This window comes from Aquarana catesbeiana, linkage group LG09 (genome assembly GCF_042186555.1).
Source record: "Aquarana catesbeiana isolate 2022-GZ linkage group LG09, ASM4218655v1, whole genome shotgun sequence".
In the NCBI taxonomy this organism is placed as follows: domain Eukaryota; kingdom Metazoa; phylum Chordata; class Amphibia; order Anura; family Ranidae; genus Aquarana; species Aquarana catesbeiana.
In genome coordinates, this window is record NC_133332.1 from 223,086,501 (window position 1) to 223,107,492 (window position 20,992).

Here is a 20,992-nt window from a genome sequence, read left to right on the forward strand (position 1 = left end):
CGGCTGGGGGCCTACTGGGGGGCCCGAAGTCTTACGGTGGCACCGGCTGGGACCTACTGGGGGCCTACAGACTTACGGTGGCACCGGCTGGGTTCCTTTTGGGGGCCCGCAGACTTACAGTGACATCGGCTGGGGGCCTACTGGGGACCCGCAGACTTACGATGGCACCGGCTGGGACCTACTGGGGGCCCACAGACTTACGGTGGCACCGGCTGGGGGCCTACTGGGGGCCCGCAGACTTACAGCGGCACGGGCTGGGGGCCGGCAGACTTACGGTGACACCGGCTGTTGGCCGGCAGACTTACGGTGGCACCGGCTGGGACCTACTGGGGGTCCGCAGACTTACGGTGGCACCGGCTGGGGGCCTACTGGGGACCCGCAGACTTACGGTGGCACCGGCTGGGACCTACTGGGGGCCCACAGACCTACGGTGGCACCGGCTGGGGGCCCGCAGACTTACAGTGACATCGGCTGGGGGCCTACTGGGGACCCGCAGACTTACGATGGCACCGGCTGAGGGCCGGCAGACTTACGGTGGCACCGGCTGGGACCTACTGGGGGCCCACAGACTTACGGTGGCACCGGCTGGGGGCCTACTGGGGGCCCGTAGACTTACGGTGGCACCGGCTGGGGGCCCGCAGATTTACGGTGACACCGGCTGTTGGCCGGCAGACTTACGGTGGCACCGGCTGGGTGCCGACTGGGGGCCCGCAGACTTACGGTGGCACCGGCTTCGGGCCGACTGGGGGCCCGCAGACTTACGGTGGCACCGGCTGGGGGCCGACTGGGGGCCCGCAGACTTACAGCGACATCGGCTGGGGGCCAACTGGGGGCCCGCAGACTTACGATGGCACCGGCTGGGACCTACTGGGGGCCCACAGACTTACGGTGGATCCGGCTGGGGGCCCGCAGACTTACGGTGGCACCGGCTGGGGGCCGGCAGACTTACGGTGACACCGGCTGGGGGCCTACTGGGGGCAAGCAGACTTACGGTGGCACCGGCTGGGGGCCTAATGGGGGCCCGCAGACTTACAGTGACATCGGCTGGGGGCCTACTGAGGATCCGCAGACTTACGATGGCACCGGCTGGGGGCCGGCAGACTTACGGTGACACCGGCTGGGACCTACTGGGGGCCCACAGACTTACGGTGGCACCGACTGGGGACCTACTGGGGGCCCACAGACTTACGGTGGCACCGGCTGGGGGCCTTTTGGGGGCCCGCAGACTTACAGTGACATCGGCTGGGGGCCTACTGGGGACCCGCAGACTTACGATGGCACCGGCTGGGACCTACTGGTGGCCCACAGACTTACGGTGGCACCGGCTGGGGGCCTTTTGGGGGCCCGCAGACTTACAGTGACATCGGCTGGGGGCCTTTTGGGGGCCCGCAGACTTACAGTGACATCGGCTGGGGGCCTACTGGGGACCCGCAGACTTACGATGGCACCGGCTGAGGGCCGGCAGACTTACGGTGACACCGGCTGGGACCTACTGGGGGCCCGCAGACTCACGGTGGCACCGGCTGGGGGCCTCTTGGGGGCCCGCAGACTTACAGTGACATCGGCTGGGGGCCTACTGGGGGCTCGCAGACTTACGGTGGCATCGGCTGGGGGCCTATTGGGGATCCGCAGACTTACGATGGCACCGGCTGGGGGCCGGCAGACTTACGGTGACACCGGCTGGGACCTACTGGGGACCCACAGACTTACGGTGGCACCGGCTGGGGGCCCACTGACTTACGGTGACACCGGCTGGGGGCCTACTGGGGGCCCGCTGACTTACGGTGACACCGGCTGGGACCTACTGGGGGCCCACAGACTTACGGTGGCACCGGCTGGGGGCCCGCAGACTTACAGTGACACCGGCTGGGGGCCTACTGGGGGCCCACAGACTTACGGTGGCACCGGCTGGGGGCCTACTGGGGGCCCGCAGACTTACGATGACATCGGCTGGGGGCCTACTGGGGGCCCGCAGACTTACGATGACATCGGCTGGGGGCCTACTGGGGACCCGCAGACTTACGATGGCACCGGCTGGGACCTACTGGGGGCCCACAGACTTACGATGGCACCGGCTGGGGGCCTACTGGGGGCCCGCAGACTTACGGTGGCACCGGCTGGGGGCCTACTGGGGGCCCGCAGACTTAAGGTGGCACCGGCTGGGGGCCGACTGTGGGCCCACAGACTTACGGTGGCACCGGCTGGGGGCCTACTGGGGACCCGCAGACTTACGGTGGCACCGGCTGGGACCTACTGGGGGCCCGCAGACTCACGGTGGCACCGGCTGGGACCTACTGGGGGCCCGCAGACTTACGGTGGCACCGGCTGGGGGCCTACTGGGGGCCCGCAGACTTAAGGTGGCACCGGCTGGGGGCCGACTGTGGGCCCACAGACTTACGGTGGCACCGGCTGGGGGCCTACTGGGGACCCGCAGACTTACGGTGGCACCGGCTGGGACCTACTGGGGGCCCGCAGACTCACGGTGGCACCGGCTGGGACCTACTGGGGGCCCGCAGACTCACGGTGGCACCGGCTGGGGGCCGACTGGGGGCCCGCAGACTTACAGTGACATCGGCTGGGGGCCTACTGGGGACCCGCAGACTTACGATGGCACCGGCTGGGGGCCGGCAGACTCACGGTGGTACCGGCTGGGACTTACGGTGGCACCGGCTGGCGGCCTTTTGGGGGCCCGCAGACTTACAGTGACATCAGCTGGGGGCCTACTGGGGACACGCAGACTTACGATGGCACCGGCTGGGACCTACTGGGGGCCCGCAGACTTTTGATGGCACCGGCTGGGACCTACTGGGGGCCCGCAGACTTACGGTGGCACCGGCTGGGGGCCTACTGGGGGCCCGCAGACTTACGGTGGCACCGGCTGGGGGCCCGCAGACTTACGGTGGCACCGGCTGGGGGCCTACTGGGGGCCCGCAGACTCACGGTGGCACCGGCTGGGGGCCTACTGGGGGCCCACAGACTTACGGTGACACCGGCTGTTGGCCGGCAGACTTACGGTGGCACCGGCTGTTGGCCGGCAGACTTACGGTGGCACCGGCTGGGGGCCGACTGGGGGCCCACAGACTTACGGTGGCACCGGCTGGGGGCCAACTGGGGGCCCGCAGACTTACGATGGCACCGGCTGGGACCTACTGGGGGCCGAATTGGGGCCCGCAGACTTACGGTGGCACCGGCTGGGGGCCTACTGGGGGCCCGCAGACTTACGGTGACATCGGCTGGGGGCCTACTGGAGATCGGCAGACTTACGATGGCACCGGCTGGGGGCCAGCAGACTTACGGTGACACCGGCTGGGACCCCAATTGGGGCCCGCAGACTTACAGTGACATCGGCTGGGGGCCCGCAGACTTACGATGGCACCGGCTGGGACCTACTGGGGGCCCACAGACTTACGGTGGCACCGGCTGGGGGCCCACAGACTTACAGCGGCACGGGCTGGGGGCCGGCAGACTTACGGTGACACCGGCTGGGGGCCTACTGGGGGCAAGCAGACTTACGGTGGCACCGACTGGGGGCCCGCAGACTTACGGTGACACCGGCTGGGGGCCCGCAGACTTACGGTGGCACCGGCTGGGGGCCTACTGGGGGCAAGCAGACTTACGGTGGCACGGGCTGGGGACCTACTGGGGGCTCGCAGACTTACGGTGGCATCGGCTGGGGGCCTATTGGGGATCCGCAGACTTACGATGGCACCGACTGGGGGCCGGCAGACTTACGGTGACACCGGCTGGGACCTACTGGGGACCCACAGACTTACGGTGACACCGGCTGGGGGCCTACTGGGGGCCCGCTGACTTACGGTGACAACGGCTGGGACCTACTGGGGGCCAACAGACTTACGGTGGCACCGGCTAAGGGGCACGCAGACTTACAGTGACACCGGCTGGGGGCCTACTGGGGGCCCGCAGACTTACGGTGGCACCGGCTGGGACCTACTGGGGGCCCACAGACTTACGGTGGCACCAGCTGGGGGCCTTTTGGGGGCCCGCAGACTTACAGTGACACCGGCTGGGGGCCTACTGGGGGCCCGAAGTCTTACGGTGGCACCGGCTGGGACCTACTGGGGGCCCACAGACTTACGGTGGCACCGGCTGGGTTCCTTTTGGGGGCCCGCAGACTTACAGTGACATCGGCTGGGGGCCTACTGGGGACCCGCAGACTTACGATGGCACCGGCTGGGACCTACTGGGGGCCCACAGACTTACGGTGGCACCGGCTGGGGGCCCGCAGACTTACAGCGGCACGGGCTGGGGGCCCGCAGACTTACAGCGGCACGGGCTGGGGGCCGGCAGACTTACGGTGACACCGGCTGGGACCTACTGGGGGCCCGCAGACTTACGGTGGCACCGGCTGGGGGCCTACTGGGGACCCGCAGACTTACGGTGGCACCGGCTGGGACCTCCTGGGGGCCCACAGACTTACGGTGGCACCGGCTGGGGGCCCGCAGACTTACAGTGACATCGGCTGGGGGCCTACTGGGGACCCGCAGACTTACGATGGCACCGGCTGAGGGCCGGCAGACTTACGGTGGCACCGGCTGGGACCTACTGGGGGCCCGTAGACTTACGGTGGCACCGGCTGGGGGCCCGCAGACTTACGGTGGCACCGGCTGGGACCTATTGGGGGCCCACAGACTTACGGTGGCACCGGCTGTGGGCCTTTTGGGGGCCCGCAGACTTACAGTGACATCGGCTGGGGGCCTACTGGGGACCCGCAGACTTACGATGGCACCGGCTGGGACCTACTGGGGGCCCGCAGACTTACGGTGGCACCGGCTGGGACCTACTGGGGGCCCACAGACTTACGGTGGCACCGGCTGGGGGCCTACTTTGGACCCGCAGACTTACGATGGCACCGGCTGGGACCTACAGACTTACGGTGGCACCGGCTGGGGGCCTACTGGGGGCCCGCAGACTTACAGCGGCACGGGCTGGGTGCCGGCAGACTTACGGTGACACCGGCTGTTGGCCGGCTGACTTACGGTGGCACCGGCTGGGACCTACTGGGGGCCCGCAGACTTACGGTGGCACCGGCTGGGGGCCTACTGGGGACCCGCAGACTTACGGTGGCACCGGCTGGGACCTACTGGGGGCCCACAGACTTATGGTGGCACCGGCTGGGGGCCCGCAGACTTACAGTGACATCGGCTGGGGGCCTACTGGGGACCCGCCGACTTACGATGGCACCGGCTGAGGGCCGGCAGACTTACGGTGGCACCGGCTGGGACCTACTGGGGGCCCACAGACTTACGGTGGCACCGGCAGGGGGCCTACTGGGGGCCCGCAGACTTACGGTGGCACCGGCTGGGTGCCGACTGGGGGCCCGCAGACTTACGGTGGCACCGGCTGGGGGCCGACTGGGGGCCCGCAGACTTCCGGTGGCACCGGCTGGGGGCCGACTGGGGGCCCGCAGACTTACGGTGACATCGGCTGGGGGCCCGCAGACTTACGATGGCACCGGCTGGGACCTACTGGGGGCCCACAGACTTACGGTGGATCCGGCTGGGGGCCGAATTGGGGCCCGCAGACTTACGGTGGCACTGGCTGGGGGCCCGCAGACTTACGTTGGCACCGGCTGGGGGCCGGCAGACTTACGGTGACACCGGCTGGGGGCCTACTGGGGGCAAGCAGACTTAAGGTGGCACCGGCTGGGGGCCTACTGGGGGCCCGCAGACTTACAGTGACATCGGCTGGGGGCCTACTGAGGATCCGTAGACTTACGATGGCACCGGCTGGGGGCCGGCAGACTTACATTTACACTGGCTGGGACCTACTGGGGGCCCACAGACTTACGGTGGCACCGGCTGGGGGCCTACTGGGGGCCCGCAGACTTACGGTGGCACCGGCTGGGACCTACTGGGGGCCCACAGACTTACGGTGGCACCGGCTGGGGGCCTTTTGGGGGCCCGCAGACTTACAGTGACATCGGCTGGGGGCCTACTGGGGACCCGCAGACTTACGATGGCACCGGCTGGGACCTACTGGGGGCCCACAGACTTACGGTGGCACCGGCTGGGGGCCTACTGGGGACCCACAGACTTACGATGGCACCGGCTGAGGGCCGGCAGACTTACGGTGACACCGGCTGGGGGCCCGCAGACTTACTGTTGGCCGGCAGACTTACGGTGGCACCGGCTGGGACCTACTGGGGGCCCGCAAACTTACGGTGGCACCGGCTGGGGGCCTACTGGGGGCCAGCAGACTTACGGTGACACCGGCTGGGGGCCTACTGGGGGCCCGCAGACTTACGGTGGCACCGGCTGGGGGCCTACTGGGGGCCCGCAGACTTACGATGACATCGGCTGGGGGCCTACTGGGGGCCCGCAGACTTACGATGACACCGGCTGGGGGCCTACTGGGGACCCGCAGACTTACGATGGCACCGGCTGGGACCTACTGGGGGCCCGCAGACTTACGGTGGCACCGGCTGGGGGCCTACTGGGGGCCCGCAGACTTACGGTGGCACCGGCTGGGACCTACTGGGGGCCCACAGACTTACGGTGGCACCGGCTGGGGGCCTTTTGGGGGCCCGCAGACTTACAGTGACATCGGCTGGGGGCCTACTGGGGACCTGCAGACTTACGATGGCACCGGCTGGGACCTACTGGGGGCCCACAGACTTACGGTGGCACCGGCTGGGGGCCCGCAGACTTACAGTGACATCGGCTGGGGGCCTACTGGGGACCCACAGACTTACGATGGCACCGGCTGAGGGCCGACAGACTTACGGTGACACCGGCTGGGGGCCCGCAGACTTACTGTTGGCCGGCAGACTTACGGTGGCACCGGCTGGGACCTACTGGGGGCCCGCAAAGTTACGGTGGCACCGGCTGGGGGCCTACTGGGGGCCAGAAGACTTACGGTGACACCGGCTGGGGGCCTACTGGGGGCCCACAGACTTACGGTGGCACCGGCTGGGGGCCTACTGGGGGCCCGCAGACTTACGATGACATCGGCTGGGGGCCTACTGGGGGCCCGCAGACTTACGATGACACCGGCTGGGGGCCTACTGGGGACCCGCAGACTTACAATGGCACCGGCTGGGACCTACTGGGGGCCCGCAGACTTACGGTGGCACCGGCTGGGGGCCTACTGGGGGCCCGCAGACTTAAGGTGGCACCGGCTGGGGGCCGACTGTGGGCCCACAGACTTACGGTGGCACCGGCTGGGACCTACTGGGGGCCCGCAGACTTACGGTGGCACCGGCTGGGGGCCTTTTGGGGGCCCGCAGACTTACAGTGACATCGGCTGGGGGCCTACTGGGGACCCGCAGACTTACGATGGCACCGGCTGGGGGCCGGCAGACTCACGGTGGTACTGGCTGGGACCTACTGGGGGCCCACAGACTTACGGTGGCACCGGCTGGGGGCCCGCAGACTTACGGTGGCACCGGCTGGCGGCCTTTTGGGGGCCCGCAGACTTACAGTGACATCAGCTGGGGGCCTACTGGGGACCCGCAGACTTACGATGGCACCGGCTGGGACCTACTGGGGGCCCGCAGACTTCCGATGGCACCGGCTGGGACCTACTGGGGGCCCGCAGACTCACGGTGGCACCGGCTGGGGGCCTACTGGGGGCCCGCAGACTCACGGTGGCACCGGCTGGGGGCCTACTGGGGGCCCGCAGACTCACGGTGGCACCGGCTGGGGGCCTACAGACTCACGGTGGCACCGGCTGGGGGCCTACTGGGGGCCCGCAGACTTACGGTGGCACCGGCTGGGTGCCGACTGGGGGCCCACAGACTTACGGTGGCACCGGCTGGGGGCCCGCAGACTTACAGTGACATCGGCTGGGGGCCAACTGGGGGCCCGCAGACTTACGATGGCACCGGCTGGGACCTACTGGGGGCCGAATTGGGGCCCGCAGACTTACGGTGGCACCGGCTGGGGGCCCACTGGGGGCAAGCAGACTTACGGTGGCACCGGCTGGGGGCCTACTGGGGGCCCGCAGACTTACGGTGACATCGGCTGGGGGCCTATTGGGGATCCGCAGACTTACGATGGCACCGGCTGGGACCTACTGGGGGCCCACAGACTTACGGTGGCACCGGCTGGGGGCCTTTTGGGGGCCCGCAGACTTACAGTGACATCGGCTGGGGGCCTACTGGGGACCCGCAGACTTACGATGGCACCGGTTGGGACCTACTGGGAGCCCGCATTCTTACAGTGACACCGGCTGGGGGCCTACTGGGGGGCCCGAAGTCTTACGGTGGCACCGGCTGGGACCTACTGGGGGCCCACAGACTTACGGTGGCACCGGCTGGGTTCCTTTTGGGGGCCCGCAGACTTACAGTGACATCGGCTGGGGGCCTACTGGGGACCCGCAGACTTACGATGGCACCGGCTGGGACCTACTGGGGGCCCACAGACTTACGGTGGCAGCGGCTGGGGGCCTACTGGGGGCCCGCAGACTTACAGCGGCACGGGCTGGGGGCCGGCAGACTTACGGTGACACCGGCTGTTGGCCGGCAGACTTACGGTGGCACCGGCTGGGACCTACTGGGGGTCCGCAGACTTACGGTGGCACCGGCTGGGGGCCTACTGGGGACCCGCAGACTTACGGTGGCACCGGCTGGGACCTACTGGGGGCCCACAGACCTACGGTGGCACCGGCTGGGGGCCCGCAGACTTACAGTGACATCGGCTGGGGGCCTACTGGGGACCCGCAGACTTACGATGGCACCGGCTGAGGGCCGGCAGACTTACGGTGGCACCGGCTGGGACCTACTGGGGGCCCACAGACTTACGGTGGCACCGGCTGGGGGCCTACTGGGGGCCCGTAGACTTACGGTGGCACCGGCTGGGGGCCCGCAGATTTACGGTGACACCGGCTGTTGGCCGGCAGACTTACGGTGGCAGACTTACAGTGACATCAGCTGGGGGCCTACTGGGGACCCGCAGACTTACGATGGCACCGGCTGGGACCTACTGGGGGCCCGCAGACTTACGATGGCACCGGCTGGGACCTACTGGGGGCCCGCAGACTCACGGTGGCACCGGCTGGGGGCCTACTGGGGGCCCGCAGACTCACGGTGGCACCGGCTGGGGGCCTACTGGGGGCCCGCAGACTCACGGTGGCACCGGCTGGGGGCCTACAGACTCACGGTGGCACCGGCTGGGGGCCTACTGGGGGCCCGCAGACTTACGGTGGCACCGGCTGGGTGCCGACTGGGGGCCCACAGACTTACGGTGGCACCGGCTGGGGGCCCGCAGACTTACAGTGACATCGGCTGGGGGCCAACTGGGGGCCCGCAGACTTACGATGGCACCGGCTGGGACCTACTGGGGGCCGAATTGGGGCCCGCAGACTTACGGTGGCACCGGCTGGGGGCCCACTGGGGGCAAGCAGACTTACGGTGGCACCGGCTGGGGGCCTACTGGGGGCCCGCAGACTTACGGTGACATCGGCTGGGGGCCTATTGGGGATCCGCAGACTTACGATGGCACCGGCTGGGACCTACTGGGGGCCCACAGACTTACGGTGGCACCGGCTGGGGGCCTTTTGGGGGCCCGCAGACTTACAGTGACATCGGCTGGGGGCCTACTGGGGACCCGCAGACTTACGATGGCACCGGTTGGGACCTACTGGGAGCCCGCATTCTTACAGTGACACCGGCTGGGGGCCTACTGGGGGGCCCGAAGTCTTACGGTGGCACCGGCTGGGACCTACTGGGGGCCTACAGACTTACGGTGGCACCGGCTGGGTTCCTTTTGGGGGCCCGCAGACTTACAGTGACATCGGCTGGGGGCCTACTGGGGACCCGCAGACTTACGATGGCACCGGCTGGGACCTACTGGGGGCCCACAGACTTACGGTGGCACCGGCTGGGGGCCTACTGGGGGCCCGCAGACTTACAGCGGCACGGGCTGGGGGCCGGCAGACTTACGGTGACACCGGCTGTTGGCCGGCAGACTTACGGTGGCACCGGCTGGGACCTACTGGGGGTCCGCAGACTTACGGTGGCACCGGCTGGGGGCCTACTGGGGACCCGCAGACTTACGGTGGCACCGGCTGGGACCTACTGGGGGCCCACAGACCTACGGTGGCACCGGCTGGGGGCCCGCAGACTTACAGTGACATCGGCTGGGGGCCTACTGGGGACCCGCAGACTTACGATGGCACCGGCTGAGGGCCGGCAGACTTACGGTGGCACCGGCTGGGACCTACTGGGGGCCCACAGACTTACGGTGGCACCGGCTGGGGGCCTACTGGGGGCCCGTAGACTTACGGTGGCACCGGCTGGGGGCCCGCAGATTTACGGTGACACCGGCTGTTGGCCGGCAGACTTACGGTGGCACCGGCTGGGTGCCGACTGGGGGCCCGCAGACTTACGGTGGCACCGGCTTCGGGCCGACTGGGGGCCCGCAGACTTACGGTGGCACCGGCTGGGGGCCGACTGGGGGCCCGCAGACTTACAGCGACATCGGCTGGGGGCCAACTGGGGGCCCGCAGACTTACGATGGCACCGGCTGGGACCTACTGGGGGCCCACAGACTTACGGTGGATCCGGCTGGGGGCCCGCAGACTTACGGTGGCACCGGCTGGGGGCCGGCAGACTTACGGTGACACCGGCTGGGGGCCTACTGGGGGCAAGCAGACTTACGGTGGCACCGGCTGGGGGCCTAATGGGGGCCCGCAGACTTACGGTGACATCGGCTGGGGGCCTACTGAGGATCCGCAGACTTACGATGGCACCGGCTGGGGGCCGGCAGACTTACGGTGACACCGGCTGGGACCTACTGGGGGCCCACAGACTTACGGTGGCACCGACTGGGGACCTACTGGGGGCCCACAGACTTACGGTGGCACCGGCTGGGGGCCTTTTGGGGGCCCGCAGACTTACAGTGACATCGGCTGGGGGCCTACTGGGGACCCGCAGACTTACGATGGCACCGGCTGGGACCTACTGGTGGCCCACAGACTTACGGTGGCACCGGCTGGGGGCCTTTTGGGGGCCCGCAGACTTACAGTGACATCGGCTGGGGGCCTTTTGGGGGCCCGCAGACTTACAGTGACATCGGCTGGGGGCCTACTGGGGACCCGCAGACTTACGATGGCACCGGCTGAGGGCCGGCAGACTTACGGTGACACCGGCTGGGACCTACTGGGGGCCCGCAGACTCACGGTGGCACCGGCTGGGGGCCTCTTGGGGGCCCGCAGACTTACAGTGACATCGGCTGGGGGCCTACTGGGGGCTCGCAGACTTACGGTGGCATCGGCTGGGGGCCTATTGGGGATCCGCAGACTTACGATGGCACCGGCTGGGGGCCGGCAGACTTACGGTGACACCGGCTGGGACCTACTGGGGACCCACAGACTTACGGTGGCACCGGCTGGGGGCCCACTGACTTACGGTGACACCGGCTGGGGGCCTACTGGGGGCCCGCTGACTTACGGTGACACCGGCTGGGACCTACTGGGGGCCCACAGACTTACGGTGGCACCGGCTGGGGGCCCGCAGACTTACAGTGACACCGGCTGGGGGCCTACTGGGGGCCCACAGACTTACGGTGGCACCGGCTGGGGGCCTACTGGGGGCCCGCAGACTTACGATGACATCGGCTGGGGGCCTACTGGGGGCCCGCAGACTTACGATGACATCGGCTGGGGGCCTACTGGGGACCCGCAGACTTACGATGGCACCGGCTGGGGGCCTACTGGGGGCCCGCAGACTTACGGTGGCACCGGCTGGGGGCCTACTGGGGGCCCGCAGACTTAAGGTGGCACCGGCTGGGGGCCGACTGTGGGCCCACAGACTTACGGTGGCACCGGCTGGGGGCCTTTTGGGGGCCCGCAGACTTACAGTGACATCGGCTGGGGGCCTACTGGGGGCCCGCAGACTTACGATGACATCGGCTGGGGGCCTACTGGGGACCCGCAGACTTACGATGGCACCGGCTGGGACCTACTGGGGGCCCACAGACTTACGATGGCACCGGCTGGGACCTACTGGGGGCCCGCAGACTTACGATGGCACCGGCTGGGACCTACTGGGGGCCCGCAGACTCACGGTGGCACCGGCTGGGGGCCTACTGGGGGCCCGCAGACTCACGGTGGCACCGGCTGGGACCTACTGGGGGCCCGCAGACTCACGGTGGCACCGGCTGGGGGCCGACTGGGGGCCCGCAGACTTACAGTGACATCGGCTGGGGGCCTACTGGGGACCCGCAGACTTACGATGGCACCGGCTGGGGGCCGGCAGACTCACGGTGGTACCGGCTGGGACTTACGGTGGCACCGGCTGGCGGCCTTTTGGGGGCCCGCAGACTTACAGTGACATCAGCTGGGGGCCTACTGGGGACACGCAGACTTACGATGGCACCGGCTGGGACCTACTGGGGGCCCGCAGACTTTTGATGGCACCGGCTGGGACCTACTGGGGGCCCGCAGACTCACGGTGGCACCGGCTGGGACCTACTGGGGGCCCGCAGACTTACGGTGGCACCGGCTGGGGGCCTACTGGGGGCCCGCAGACTTAAGGTGGCACCGGCTGGGGGCCGACTGTGGGCCCACAGACTTACGGTGGCACCGGCTGGGGGCCTACTGGGGACCCGCAGACTTACGGTGGCACCGGCTGGGACCTACTGGGGGCCCGCAGACTCACGGTGGCACCGGCTGGGACCTACTGGGGGCCCGCAGACTCACGGTGGCACCGGCTGGGGGCCGACTGGGGGCCCGCAGACTTACAGTGACATCGGCTGGGGGCCTACTGGGGACCCGCAGACTTACGATGGCACCGGCTGGGGGCCGGCAGACTCACGGTGGTACCGGCTGGGACTTACGGTGGCACCGGCTGGCGGCCTTTTGGGGGCCCGCAGACTTAAAGTGACATCAGCTGGGGGCCTACTGGGGACACGCAGACTTACGATGGCACCGGCTGGGACCTACTGGGGGCCCGCAGACTTTTGATGGCACCGGCTGGGACCTACTGGGGGCCCGCAGACTTACGGTGGCACCGGCTGGGGGCCTACTGGGGGCCCGCAGACTTACGGTGGCACCGGCTGGGGGCCCGCAGACTTACGGTGGCACCGGCTGGGGGCCTACTGGGGGCCCGCAGACTCACGGTGGCACCGGCTGGGGGCCTACTGGGGGCCCACAGACTTACGGTGACACCGGCTGTTGGCCGGCAGACTTACGGTGGCACCGGCTGGGGGCCGACTGGGGGCCCACAGACTTACGGTGGCACCGGCTGGGGGCCAACTGGGGGCCCGCAGACTTACGATGGCACCGGCTGGGACCTACTGGGGGCCGAATTGGGGCCCGCAGACTTACGGTGGCACCGGCTGGGGGCCTACTGGGGGCCCGCAGACTTACGGTGACATCGGCTGGGGGCCTACTGGAGATCGGCAGACTTACGATGGCACCGGCTGGGGGCCAGCAGACTTACGGTGACACCGGCTGGGACCCCAATTGGGGCCCGCAGACTTACAGTGACATCGGCTGGGGGCCCGCAGACTTACGATGGCACCGGCTGGGACCTACTGGGGGCCCACAGACTTACGGTGGCACCGGCTGGGGGCCCACAGACTTACAGCGGCACGGGCTGGGGGCCGGCAGACTTACGGTGACACCGGCTGGGGGCCTACTGGGGGCAAGCAGACTTACGGTGGCACCGACTGGGGGCCCGCAGACTTACGGTGACACCGGCTGGGGGCCCGCAGACTTACGGTGGCACCGGCTGGGGGCCTACTGGGGGCAAGCAGACTTACGGTGGCACGGGCTGGGGACCTACTGGGGGCTCGCAGACTTACGGTGGCATCGGCTGGGGGCCTATTGGGGATCCGCAGACTTACGATGGCACCGACTGGGGGCCGGCAGACTTACGGTGACACCGGCTGGGACCTACTGGGGACCCACAGACTTACGGTGACACCGGCTGGGGGCCTACTGGGGGCCCGCTGACTTACGGTGACAACGGCTGGGACCTACTGGGGGCCAACAGACTTACGGTGGCACCGGCTAAGGGGCACGCAGACTTACAGTGACACCGGCTGGGGGCCTACTGGGGGCCCGCAGACTTACGGTGGCACCGGCTGGGACCTACTGGGGGCCCACAGACTTACGGTGGCACCGGCTGGGGGCCTTTTGGGGGCCCGCAGACTTACAGTGACATCGGCTGGGGGCCTACTGGGGACCCGCAGACTTACGATGGCACCGGTTGGGACCTACTGGGGGCCCGTATTCTTACAGTGACACCGGCTGGGGGCCTACTGGGGGCCCGAAGTCTTACGGTGGCACCGGCTGGGACCTACTGGGGGCCCACAGACTTACGGTGGCACCGGCTGGGTTCCTTTTGGGGGCCCGCAGACTTACAGTGACATCGGCTGGGGGCCTACTGGGGACCCGCAGACTTACGATGGCACCGGCTGGGACCTACTGGGGGCCCACAGACTTACGGTGGCACCGGCTGGGGGCCCGCAGACTTACAGCGGCACGGGCTGGGGGCCCGCAGACTTACAGCGGCACGGGCTGGGGGCCGGCAGACTTACGGTGACACCGGCTGGGACCTACTGGGGGCCCGCAGACTTACGGTGGCACCGGCTGGGGGCCTACTGGGGACCCGCAGACTTACGGTGGCACCGGCTGGGACCTCCTGGGGGCCCACAGACTTACGGTGGCACCGGCTGGGGGCCCGCAGACTTACAGTGACATCGGCTGGGGGCCTACTGGGGACCCGCAGACTTACGATGGCACCGGCTGAGGGCCGGCAGACTTACGGTGGCACCGGCTGGGACCTACTGGGGGCCCGTAGACTTACGGTGGCACCGGCTGGGGGCCCGCAGACTTACGGTGGCACCGGCTGGGACCTATTGGGGGCCCACAGACTTACGGTGGCACCGGCTGTGGGCCTTTTGGGGGCCCGCAGACTTACAGTGACATCGGCTGGGGGCCTACTGGGGACCCGCAGACTTACGATGGCACCGGCTGGGACCTACTGGGGGCCCGCAGACTTACGGTGGCACCGGCTGGGACCTACTGGGGGCCCACAGACTTACGGTGGCACCGGCTGGGGGCCTACTTTGGACCCGCAGACTTACGATGGCACCGGCTGGGACCTACAGACTTACGGTGGCACCGGCTGGGGGCCTACTGGGGGCCCGCAGACTTACAGCGGCACGGGCTGGGTGCCGGCAGACTTACGGTGACACCGGCTGTTGGCCGGCTGACTTACGGTGGCACCGGCTGGGACCTACTGGGGGCCCGCAGACTTACGGTGGCACCGGCTGGGGGCCTACTGGGGACCCGCAGACTTACGGTGGCACCGGCTGGGACCTACTGGGGGCCCACAGACTTATGGTGGCACCGGCTGGGGGCCCGCAGACTTACAGTGACATCGGCTGGGGGCCTACTGGGGACCCGCCGACTTACGATGGCACCGGCTGAGGGCCGGCAGACTTACGGTGGCACCGGCTGGGACCTACTGGGGGCCCACAGACTTACGGTGGCACCGGCAGGGGCCTACTGGGGGCCCGCAGACTTACGGTGGCACCGGCTGGGTGCCGACTGGGGGCCCGCAGACTTACGGTGGCACCGGCTGGGGGCCGACTGGGGGCCCGCAGACTTCCGGTGGCACCGGCTGGGGGCCGACTGGGGGCCCGCAGACTTACGGTGACATCGGCTGGGGGCCCGCAGACTTACGATGGCACCGGCTGGGACCTACTGGGGGCCCACAGACTTACGGTGGATCCGGCTGGGGGCCGAATTGGGGCCCGCAGACTTACGGTGGCACTGGCTGGGGGCCCGCAGACTTACGTTGGCACCGGCTGGGGGCCGGCAGACTTACGGTGACACCGGCTGGGGGCCTACTGGGGGCAAGCAGACTTAAGGTGGCACCGGCTGGGGGCCTACTGGGGGCCCGCAGACTTACAGTGACATCGGCTGGGGGCCTGCTGAGGATCCGTAGACTTACGATGGCACCGGCTGGGGGCCGGCAGACTTACATTTACACTGGCTGGGACCTACTGGGGGCCCACAGACTTACGGTGGCACCGGCTGGGGGCCTACTGGGGGCCCGCAGACTTACGGTGGCACCGGCTGGGACCTACTGGGGGCCCACAGACTTACGGTGGCACCGGCTGGGGGCCTTTTGGGGGCCCGCAGACTTACAGTGACATCGGCTGGGGGCCTACTGGGGACCCGCAGACTTACGATGGCACCGGCTGGGACCTACTGGGGGCCCACAGACTTACGGTGGCACCGGCTGGGGGCCTACTGGGGACCCACAGACTTACGATGGCACCGGCTGGGGGCCCGCAGACTTACTGTTGGCCGGCAGACTTACGGTGGCACCGGCTGGGACCTACTGGGGGCCCGCAAACTTACGGTGGCACCGGCTGGGGGCCTACTGGGGGCCCGCAGACTTACGGTGGCACCGGCTGGGGGCCTACTGTGGGCCCGCAGACTTACGGTGGCACCGGCTGGGGGCCTACTGGGGGCCCGCAGACTTACGATGACATCGGCTGGGGGCCTACTGGGGGCCCGCAGACTTACGATGACACCGGCTGGGGGCCTACTGGGGACCCGCAGACTTACGATGGCACCGGCTGGGACCTACTGGACCTACTGGGGGCCCGCAGACTTACGGTGGCACCGGCTGGGGGCCTACTGGGGGCCCGCAGACTTACGGTGGCACCGGCTGGGACCTACTGGGGGCCCACAGACTTACGGTGGCACCGGCTGGGGGCCTTTTGGGGGCCCGCAGACTTACAGTGACATCGGCTGGGGGCCTACTGGGGACCCGCAGACTTACGATGGCACCGGCTGGGACCTACTGGGGGCCCACAGACTTACGGTGGCACCGGCTGGGGGCCCGCAGACTTACAGTGACATCGGCTGGGGGCCTACTGGGGACCCACAGACTTACGATGGCACCGGCTGAGGGCCGACAGACTTACGGTGACACCGGCTGGGGGCCCGCAGACTTACTGTTGGCCGGCAGACTTACGGTGGCACCGGCTGGGACCTACTGGGGGCCCGCAAAGTTACGGTGGCACCGGCTGGGGGCCTACTGGGGGCCAGCAGACTTACGGTGACACCGGCTGGGGGCCTACTGGGGGCCCACAGACTTACGGTGGCACCGGCTGGGGGCCTACTGGGGGCCCGCAGACTTACGATGACATCGGCTGGGGGCCTACTGGGGACCCGCAGACTTACAATGACACCGGCTGGGGGCCTACTGGGGACCCGCAGACTTACGATGGCACCGGCTGGGACCTACTGGGGGCCCGCAGACTTACGGTGGCACCGGCTGGGGGCCTACTGGGGGCCCGCAGACTTAAGGTGGCACCGGCTGGGGGCCGACTGTGGGCCCACAGACTTACGGTGGCACCGGCTGGGACCTACTGGGGGCCCGCAGACTTACGGTGGCACCGGCTGGGGGCCTTTTGGGGGCCCGCAGACTTACAGTGACATCGGCTGGGGGCCTACTGGGGACCCGCAGACTTACGATGGCACCGGCTGGGGGCCGGCAGACTCACGGTGGTACTGGCTGGGACCTACAGGGGGCCCACAGACTTACGGTGGCACCGGCTGGGGGCCCGCAGACTTACGGTGGCACCGGCTGGCGGCCTTTTGGGGGCCCGCAGACTTACAGTGACATCAGCTGGGGGCCTACTGGGGACCCGCAGACTTACGATGGCACCGGCTGGGACCTACTGGGGGCCCGCAGACTTACGATGGCACCGGCTGGGACCTACTGGGGGCCCGCAGACTCACGGTGGCACCGGCTGGGGGCCTACTGGGGGCCCGCAGACTCACGGTGGCACCGGCTGGGGGCCTACTGGGGGCCCGCAGACTCACGGTGGCACCGGCTGGGGGCCTACAGACTCACGGTGGCACCGGCTGGGGGCCTACTGGGGGCCCGCAGACTTACGGTGGCACCGGCTGGGTGCCGACTGGGGGCCCACAGACTTACGGTGGCACCGGCTGGGGGCCCGCAGACTTACAGTGACATCGGCTGGGGGCCAACTGGGGGCCCGCAGACTTACGATGGCACCGGCTGGGACCTACTGGGGGCCGAATTGGGGCCCGCAGACTTACGGTGGCACCGGCTGGGGGCCCACTGGGGGCAAGCAGACTTACGGTGGAACCGGCTGGGGGCCTACTGGGGGCCCGCAGACTTACGGTGACATCGGCTGGGGGCCTATTGGGGATCCGCAGACTTACGATGGCACCGGCTGGGACCTACTGGGGGCCCTCAGACTTACGGTGGCACCGGCTGGGGGCCTTTTGGGGGCCCGCAGACTTACAGTGACATCGGCTGGGGGCCTACTGGGGACCCGCAGACTTACGATGGCACCGGTTGGGACCTACTGGGAGCCCGCATTCTTACAGTGACACCGGCTGGGGGCCCGAAGTCTTACGGTGGCACCGGCTGGGACCTACTGGGGGCCCACAGACTTACGGTGGCACCGGCTGGGTTCCTTTTGGGGGCCCGCAGACTTACAGTGACATCGGCTGGGGGCCTACTGGGGACCCGCAGACTTACGATGGCACCGGCTGGGACCTACTGGGGGCCCACAGACTTACGGTGGCACCGGCTGGGGGCCTACTGGGGGCCCGCAGACTTACAGCGGCACGGGCTGGGGGCCGGCAGACTTACGGTGACACCGGCTGGGACCTACTGGGGGTCCGCAGACTTACGGTGGCACCGGCTGGGGGCCTACTGGGGGCCCGCAGACTTACGGTGGCACCGGCTGGGTGCCGACTGGGGGCCCACAGACTTACGGTGGCACCGGCTGGGGGCCCGCAGACTTACAGTGACATCGGCTGGGGGCCAACTGGGGGCCCGCAGACTTACGATGGCACCGGCTGGGACCTACTGGGGGCCGAATTGGGGCCCGCAGACTTACGGTGGCACCGGCTGGGGGCCCACTGGGGGCAAGCAGACTTACGGTGGCACCGGCTGGGGGCCTACTGGGGGCCCGCAGACTTACGGTGACATCGGCTGGGGGCCTATTGGGGATCCGCAGACTTACGATGGCACCGGCTGGGACCTACTGGGGGCCCACAGACTTACGGTGGCACCGGCTGGGGGCCTTTTGGGGGCCCGCAGACTTACAGTGACATCGGCTGGGGGCCTACTGGGGACCCGCAGACTTACGATGGCACCGGTTGGGACCTACTGGGAGCCCGCATTCTTACAGTGACACCGGCTGGGGGCCTACTGGGGGGCCCGAAGTCTTACGGTGGCACCGGCTGGGACCTACTGGGGGCCCACAGACTTACGGTGGCACCGGCTGGGTTCCTTTTGGGGGCCCGCAGACTTACAGTGACATCGGCTGGGGGCCTACTGGGGACCCGCAGACTTACGATGGCACCGGCTGGGACCTACTGGGGGCCCACAGACTTACGGTGGCACCGGCTGGGGGCCTACTGGGGGCCCGCAGACTTACAGCGGCACGGGCTGGGGGCCGGCAGACTTACGGTGACACCGGCTGGGACCTACTGGGGGTCCGCAGACTTACGGTGGCACCGGCTGGGGGCCTACTGGGGACCCGCAGACTTACGGTGGCACCGGCTGGGACCTACTGGGGGCCCACAGACCTACGGTGGCACCGGCTGGGGGCCCGCAGACTTACAGTGACATCGGCTGGGGGCCTACTGGGGACCCGCAGACTTACGATGGCACCGGCTGAGGGCCGGCAGACTTACGGTGGCACCGGCTGGGACCTACTGGGGGCCCACAGACTTACGGTGGCACCGGCTGGGGGCCTACTGGGGGCCCGTAGACTTACGGTGGCACCGGCTGGGGGCCCGCAGATTTACGGTGACACCGGCTGTTGGCCGGCAGACTTACGGTGGCACCGGCTGGGTGCCGACTGGGGGCCCGCAGACTTACGGTGGCACCGGCTTCGGGCCGACTGGGGGCCCGCAGACTTACGGTGGCACCGGCTGGGGGCCGACTGGGGGCCCGCAGACTTACAGCGACATCGGCTGGGGGCCAACTGGGGGCCCGCAGACTTACGATGGCACCGGCTGGGACCTACTGGGGGCCCACAGACTTACGGTGGATCCTGCTGGGGGCCCGCAGACTTACGGTGGCACCGGCTGGGGGCCGGCAGACTTACGGTGACACCGGCTGGGGGCCTACTGGGGGCAAGCAGACTTACGGTGGCACCGGCTGGGGGCCTAATGGGGGCCCGCAGACTTACAGTGACATCGGCTGGGGGCCTACTGAGGATCCGCAGACTTACGATGGCACCGGCTGGGGGCCGGCAGACTTACGGTGACACCGGCTGGGACCTACTGGGGGCCCACAGACTTACGGTGGCACCGACTGGGGACCTACTGGGGGCCCACAGACTTACGGTGGCACCGGCTGGGGGCCTTTTGGGGGCCCGCAGACTTACAGTGACATCGGCTGGGGGCCTACTGGGGACCCGCAGACTTACGATGGCACCGGCTGGGACCTACTGGTGGCCCACAGACTTACGGTGGCACCGGCTGCGGGCCTTTTGGGGGCCCGCAGACTTACAGTGACATCGGCTGGGGGCCTTTTGGGGGCCCGCAGACTTACAGTGACATCGGCTGGGGGCCTACTGGGGACCCGCAGACTTACGATGGCACCGGCTGAGGGCCGGCAGACTTACGGTGACACCGGCTGGGACCTACTGGGGGCCCGCAGACTCACGGTGGCACCGGCTGGGGGCCTCTTGGGGGCCCGCAGACTTACAGTGACATCGGCTGGGGGCCTTTTGGGGGCCCGCAGACTTACAGTGACATCGGCTGGGGGCCTATTGGGGATCCGCAGACTTACGATGGCACCGGCTGGGGGCCGGCAGACTTACGGTGACACCGGCTGGGACCTACTGGGGACCCACAGACTTACGGTGGCACCGGCTGGGGGCCCACTGACTTACGGTGACACCGGCTGGGGGCCTACTGGGGGCCCGCTGACTTACGGTGACACCGGCTGGGACCTACTGGGGGCCCACAGACTTACGGTGGCACCGGCTGGGGGCCCGCAGACTTACAG